Raw genomic sequence first — 7,475 nt, 5'->3', positions numbered from 1 at the left:
CCTCTGTATTCCAGCTCTGAGAATTTCATAACTTTTTTCCAATGCAGCGTTAACCTGGTGCTATTCTGGTAACAAGAGGGGCAGAACTAGCTCTCAATCAGGAAGTAGAAGTCAATGTGTGTCTCAAAGGAATGATCTTGAATTCATGGTGTTTTCCTAATACCATCATGTTAGTGCCTTATGTAAGACTCACCCTCTAGTGAAAGCAGACAGTGTTGTGATTTTCCTCCGGCAGAGCTCAGCAGCTTCCATACAGGAAGAGAGAAAGTGTGCAGTGAGATTGCGCCAAGGCTGAGGGACTTTCGGGGAGCGTGTAGCAGAGAAAAAAAGAATAAAGGAGCGAAGGTGCTGCTGGGAAAGTGGTTAAAGTGGTGAGCCACGGATTCCTGGTTGCCAGGTGCTGTGGTTCTCCACCTTCGCTCCATGCTGGAATCAACTGCAGGAGCCATAAAAGCGCTGATGGCTCAGTCCCTCCCCCAGAGCACCTGACGTAATTGATTAGGGTGGTTTAGTCATCCTGAGTCACAAAAGCTCCCCAGGTGATTCTAATATTTAGCTAAGGTTGCAAACCAAAGCTGTATGTCAGGAAAATAAGTGAAGAAAGGGGCTGATAGATTGAAAAGAGAGTAAAAGGCTAAGGGATTGGAGACCTTAGATATAGGAGGACTCACTGAGAGGAAAAAGAGGATGGGGCGGAAGTTGAAGCTGAACTTCAATGCAGGTCCAAAAATGCCTTGGCCAACCTGGCGGTGTTTCTGGAGAGAATATTACCTGTCAGAGCTGTCCCTGTCAGGCCAAAATGCCAGGCTTTTATACCCACGCTTTGCCCAGACATCGGATGCAGGCTGCCCTGGGAAGGGTGTGACCTTGAACAAAGAGCCTGCAGCTTTGACCTTGAAGGAGCTGGAAGCTGGAGGCTGTGGTCACATAACCCACAGACAAGCAACCTATCTTTCTGGAAAGGGGCATTTGCGCGCATGACTCCAGATCGGTGACAAGAAGCAATGGGAAGGTTTTGAACTGAGGAGTGACATGACCTGACTTAATTTTTTTTTTTTTTTTTTTTTTGAGACAGAGTCTAATTCTCTTGCCTGGGCTAGAGTGCTGTGGTGTCAGCCTAACTCACAGCAACCTCAAACTCCTGGGCTCAAGCGATCCTCCTGCCTCAGCCTCCCAAGTAGCTGGGACTACAGGCATGCACCACAATGCCCAGCTAATTTTTTTCTATTTTTAGTTGTTTGGCTAATTTCTTTCTATTTTTTAGTGGAGACGGGGGTCTCACTCTTGCTCAGGCTGGTCTCGAACTCCTGAACTCAAGCAATCCGCCCACCTCGGCCTCCCAGAGTGCTAGGATTACAGGGGTGAGCCACTGTGCCCGGCCCTGACTTAATTTTTAAAAGAATCATTCAGGATACTCTCTGGAGAATAGATCCAAAGGAAGAAGTGGGGACACTGGTAGAAAAACTTACTGTGCAATTACTGGAATTTGTGGAAGTAACTTCCAGTGTGATTACTTACTGGAAGATTGGAGTTGCCACTTTCTAAGATGAAAGATACTGTGAGAAGGGCAAGTCTAAGCAGACAAGGGAAGATCAGACCTTGTTTTCAGAGTCAAGCTGGGCTGCTCCTGGGGGGGGAGGGCCCTGGGAAGATATTTTTATAGAGCAGCTGTCTATTTAAACTATTTATTTATTTTTATTTTTCATGATTTTATAGAGTCGGGGGTCTTGCTATGTTGCTCAGGCTGGTCTTGAACTCCAAGTGATCCTCCCGCCATAGCCTCTCAAAGTGCTGGGATTACAGGAATGAGCATTTAAATAATTTGATTTTAAAATGTATTTTAAAATGTATCTTTAAAAATTCATGGGCCTATGCGAGGTGTAGTGACAGGTCCATGAGGATTTAGAATAATGGGTTGAGAAGAGGCATTTTCTGCTGTCCAGTTAGCACATGCGAAGATTCTTCATAGTATCCAGACTCCATCTGTCCCTATTGAGGAACAGGAACTATCTCTTCTTGTTCTTTGTCACATGTGCTACTTTTGTATCTCCCACTGTGAGAAAAAAGATAGCAATGCTATTATTGCTCACAATGCCATAGTTCTTTGGAACCTGCTTGTATCGAAACAATAGCGGTCTTGTTTCTGTGGCTCTCTCATACCATTTATTTAAAGCTGGCTGCATCATTTCTCCTGATGCTACACCAGCCACGGTGCCACTTCTGAATGCTGGCTTCAGGTGACCCTCTGAGAGGTGGGCGCTGTGCTTTGTAGGTGATGGTCACAAGCGCAAGTCTTACCAAGAATATGTGGGAACATGTCAATAATTCATCTTCCAATAAATTTCTGTTAAATTCACCACTAGCAATTTTGTAATGTAAATGTAGAGGAACACATCTTCGAAGTATGTCTTGAGCTCTTCAGGCCACAGTGAATGTGACCTCTTTGGATGGCAGCCGTGCTCCTGCCTCCCACACACCTCTGGGCAAAGCTAGAGAGAGGCCATCCGTCCCGTGAGGGATGGAGAATGTCCATCTGTCACCTTGCACAACCTAATGCCAACCTGGAGACCACAGCAACACCACATCTGTGAGAGGCTGAGGACATTGACTGGTGTCATGTGTTGGCACTGAAGCCCCCAGAGGATGAGACACAGCCACCCCTAGAGGCTGGCCCAACACGTGCAGGGGAGCCTGTGGGTGCAGAACACCTGTTGCCAGCCCCGTGAGTGCCGCAGGCCACAGGTGGTGCTGCAGTCAGAGCCCCACAGGTGAGAGCCCACACAGGGGCCCACGTATGCTGCTCGAGGCAGGGGCCAGCAGTGGACCTTTGGTGGCCAGAGCCCTGAACTTGTCCTGTGTCTGATGTGAGTCACCTAAACTCGGGGAGTCAGTACTATACTGGGCAGCCCAGTCTCACCAGATTTTGGGACAGAAACACTGTGCCTGCCAGTGGGAGCCATCCTGTCACCAGGGCCCCCTCCTGGAATCAGGGCCAACATGAATTCTGGGGCTTCTTGGGGCACTTGGTCACTCTAGGAGGGTGGTGGAGGTGAAGGACATGGAAAGGGGATGTAGAGGGTCACTGAGCACCCAGAAGGGGACAAACCCCAGGACTGGGTCCCCTGCTGACCAGTCCAGCTTGGGGTGCCCCTCTCAGACGGCACAGCTGGCCCTGGCCAGTCCCAGCCACTGAAAGGGGACTTAGAAAATTTTGAGGGAAGTGCCACTGGCAACCAGATTTGGAGCACCATGCCTGGACAGCCATGCAAAGGGCTGAGGGCCCAGGCTGAGACTGCCGGCTTGGGTCTACAGGCCAGACTGATGTCACATGCCTATGTTCTTCAGAGTGGTCCAGGCGACGGACATAAAACTAGGAGTCATCAAGCTGCCAAGAATGGCTTTATAGAAGGAAAAAATTCTGAGGCTTCTAGTTCCCAAACTCTACTACTTATTCTTAAAATGTGAGAAGCCAGTTCTCTCCCTTCCTAGGTAGATGAAGGACTCTAAACCAAGAGTTACCCGCTTGACGGTTTTTAGAACTTCTACAGCTTAAGCAAACCTATAAAGAACTCTGAGTCCTGAAAATAGAAACAGTTCATAATATGAAAATCCACAGACTCAAATCTCCGTAGCAAACAGTACCTGTGGGGACAAATGACATTTTCATTTTTCAGTGCCAGGCTGAGTCTAGGCTAATAACATTATCCTTGCCCTCTGAACAGTGCTATTTGTTTTAGTCCGCGTCTGTTTAGCCAGGGGAATAATTAATGAACAATTAAGTCTGCTGGCAACACACTGCCATGTGGCACTCAGTAAATATTTATTGACAATGATGAGGCTATTAATTATACCATCAAATTGGAAACAAAATTGTGGAGTTTTTCAGCAAGGCATTAGAGATTTGTCATCCTACACATGAGTAAACCAGAAAAGCAGGGTGATTTACCCTGTTTCACAGGGTGGTGGGGCAAAGCTAGGACTTGTGCCCCAAACTCTTGATTCTAAATGCATTTCTTGCTTTCTCTACTACGTTGCACTAGTATTTTTGAGAAATGGCTGAATTCCATTAAGCTACTTCAGGTGTTTGATACTTCAGCCTTTCCAAAAAAAAAAACAGTAAAATCTCATTAAGTCCAAATAATTGGAAGAATGGCCTGGCTGAACTGAGGAAAATTTTGAACTATTTAAAAAGATATTCAGCTTTTTCCTTTCAAGGCCATGCAATAAACTGGTGCAAATAACCACAGAATGGGGCTAGGTAGAGGTCTTGCTGAACCTGCTTAAAGGAACAATCAGGAATAATTGTAAACTTGCTTTTAAGTGATGACTGCTATAGATATTTTAAGCATTTGGGGAAATACATTTTCATTAAAAGTAAGCTAAATGTTTCCCTTAAACTCATTTTATGTGAAAGTTTACATAGGAAACTTTCACAGATTTAAACACAAACATCAAACCACAAGTTAAAATGATCATGTGCTTGATTTGATGGCATAGAAATGAACTTGCTTTTATGCCAGTGGAGAGATTTGGGAAAACTCTACTTGTTTGGCATGATTTCTGTAACTCACAGCGGCACTAATGATGACATCTGTCTCTCTCACTTTGCATCCTCTATCTATCCAATGCCAACAGAATGCCTCCAGCTGCTTGCAAACCGAAAGCATTTTCTGGCCATTTCTTCCCTTCACCACACTCCCACCAATTTCGCCAAATGATCCTGCACCTCCTGTCACTGTGAGAAGTCTTTGCATTTAGCTGTCTTCAGTTGCTTTCTGTCCGGACACTAAACAGTGATTCCTGAAGATGTTTAGAAATATTGGCCCTTGTTATCTCCAATTCTGTCGTTTAACACCCCTTCGGGGATACTACCCCTGAAGCAGTTACCTCTGGCCTCTCTATTTTTCTCTCTTCGATTTGACTTCTTCCTCCTTTCTTGTCTAAGAGTCAAGGTTGTTGACCTGGCAGGTAACACATGGGAGGTTCCTACTGGCTGAGCGGATGGTATTGACAAATAGCGGAGGCTATTTGGGGACATAGTCTGCGATGCCCTCCAGCCCATCAGTGAGCTCAAGGATGGGGGAAAAGGCCTCTGGGGAAGATGGGGATCTGGTTGGAGACACATAAGGCTTTTCTTATTGGGCAGGTTGTCCTGGATGGGATTCAAAGATCAGTATGTCTTAGGGAAAAAAACTGATCAAAACAGAGGGCTACAGGTACTTCTGCCATTTAATGTTACTGCCTATCTGATGACACAAGTTCAAAGTAAGGCTACGCTCGCGTTCCCTGCTGATGCCCTGCTGCCCCCCTCTGGAGAAGTTGGGAACTGAAGCTTTTGGTCGGTCCTCTTCCAGTTCTTGTCTCCAAAATGGGTCTGCATTGGCTTGGACGTCTTACCCGGAGGGGCTTGGCTACAGTGCCAAGAAGTGTCAGCCATACACCGCAGTTTATTCAGTGAGTTTATGTGGACTCCGAGTGACACCAATCTCTTTATTTTATTTCCTGGCCGGAGGATGACTCCATAGTTTTGTGAACCATCTGTTCTTGTTCCCCCCTCCTTCCACCAAGAGGCTAAGCTAAAGCCATCTTTCTTGGCAGCCTTGGACTAGCAAGAAGTTCTTCCTGACTTGGCATCCTGCCTTAGCAATCTTATCCTTAAAAGGGAGAGTCTGGACTTTTGATCTCCTAAGGGCCTTTGGCTCGGAGTCTTTAAAAAATCTTTACCAGTGAGAAATGCCTATTTAACATAAACAAACTCTTAGGTATTAAATGAGCTTTGTCTTTTTTTTTTTTTTTTTTAATTTTCTCCCCATCCCCTTCAATAGAGATAGATATCATTAAAAGGTTAACTTAAAAACAAGAACACAAAAATGAAAAGCTGCGTTTGCAATACATGTACTGGTTTGGACTTTTAGATCACATTTCTGCAATCCTCTACCTAGCCAGGGAAAGTAACACGTATGCAATTTGCAAAATAGAGTGAAGGCTGGCTGCCGAAATGTGGTTATATACTCATTGTTGTATAGTTAACCTCTACTTCTTTTTAACCAGTTATTTTTAGAAAGCAGATCTACTTAGTAATTGTTATTGAATACTTTTTGATTGGTCACAGCATTGTGATGTCAGATGGAATCTAGTAATTTAGATCAGAGTAGGTTAAGCATATGACACCTCTATGAAGTCACTATGTATATATAAGAAAATTATTTTTATCATTTGCTCATTTGTGTTCCTACTGCAAGCTATTTGTTAATATTTGTGTATATGGAGCAAAGAAAACAGTATGTGTGCTTAAATACACACATATATAGACTCAGAACAATTATATATAAAATACATAGAAACCTGGCCTATAGTAAGCCCTCAATTAATGTTAGCTGTAATTTTTATAATTCTCATTAATATTACCTCCCAAAGGTTCTTTATAGTGTCTTGACTCAGAAGCACTCGAATTCAGACTACTGAATTTCCTGCCCCCCACCCCATCTTTAGTATACATTTCCCCAAATCTTATTCTTACACAACTGGCCACAAGGTAGTTGTTGGACACCCATGACTCTCCTACACTGTTCAAATTGGTTTGCAAAAACCCCAAATAGCAAATCTCACGGGTTGCAAAACACTGACAAATGCTTAATGCCTCACCCTCATTTTTCCTGTCTTTGTCCATGTGCCCTGCTCCTCGCTACTAGCAGAGATGAATTAGCCTTCCTAGCTAATCACAGATTTCCCATGAACCTAGAAATCTTCGTTCGTCTAATAATAATTCTACTCAGGAAACTCAAGGTCTGAGGAGAGCGATTTTCTTCATCCAGAGTATACATGAGACTTCCTACGGATTCCCCTACAGGACAGAATTACTCTACTTATCTCTTTGGAGCTGTCTCTCTTTTAAGGCTCGAAAGACTAGATACACCTCACCTGAAAGGTGAACGTACCGAAACCGGGAGCATGGTACACCCAAAACTATATCTACACGATCATTGGACAGCGACCTTTGGGCCACCCTTGCTGCTGCGCATGCGCCACAACTGCCGCCCGCGTCTGCCTGGAAACCTGGTTCTCTACCTCTGAGCTTTGTCTTTTAATGAACAAGATTTCTGGAAATACAATGAATATGCTTGGAGGAGGGGCTAAATTAAAAAAAAATTTCAAAATATGAAATAGACCACTAGAAGGCAGTGTTGACTATAGTTTAATTGAGAATTTCTTCAATATAGTTCCTTTTCAGGGAAATACTTTTATTTTCTTATTTTTGAGTCTTTAATTTTTAGTTTTTAAATTAATTATTTTTGGGGGAGACAGGGTCTCATTCTGTCACCCGGGCTAGAGTGCAGTGGCATCATCATAGCTCACTGCAAACTCAAACTCCTGGGCTCAAGCAATCCTCCTGCCTCAGCCTCTCCAGTAGCTGGGAATACAGGTGTGCACCACTGTGCCCAGCCTTGAGGGAAATATTTTTTAAATCAATGGAT

The sequence above is a fragment of the Eulemur rufifrons genome, chromosome 17, assembly GCF_041146395.1.
Source record: "Eulemur rufifrons isolate Redbay chromosome 17, OSU_ERuf_1, whole genome shotgun sequence".
NCBI classification, from domain to species: domain Eukaryota; kingdom Metazoa; phylum Chordata; class Mammalia; order Primates; family Lemuridae; genus Eulemur; species Eulemur rufifrons.
Note: the sequence above shows the minus strand (reverse complement) of the source record.